Below are 394 nucleotides of genomic sequence, written 5' to 3' on the forward strand. Positions count from 1 at the left end.
GGCTGCCCCGGCAGGCAGTGCTACCTCCCTCGGTCCCCCTGCCTCTTATGGCCAGGGGCTTTGCTGCCCTTAGTTACAGGGTGAAGGCGGTCGTCCCCGGCGTGTGTCCCATGCTCCCCACAGTGCCACCGGGGCCCTGCGCTGGCCCGTGCCCCTTCCCCGCCTGTCTCGTCGCCTATGCTCAGTGTGGCTGTAGCAGCCAAACCCACGTGTGAAGTCAGCCTGGTGCTGCTGTGGGGTGGTGACCTGCGCAGGCACCCCAGGGTGCTGGGGATCCCTCCACTGGCTCCTTCACCCACAGCTCCGTGCCACCCCCTCGTTGTCACAGGGTTGGTGCAGGGACCCGGGTCCCCCTCTGCCCTCCTGGCAGTGCCCCCGGTACTGGCCAGTCCCT

The sequence above is a fragment of the Pygoscelis adeliae genome, unplaced genomic scaffold, assembly GCF_000699105.1.
Source record: "Pygoscelis adeliae isolate BGI_AS28 unplaced genomic scaffold, ASM69910v1 Scaffold1340, whole genome shotgun sequence".
Taxonomy (NCBI): Eukaryota; Metazoa; Chordata; class Aves; order Sphenisciformes; family Spheniscidae; genus Pygoscelis; species Pygoscelis adeliae.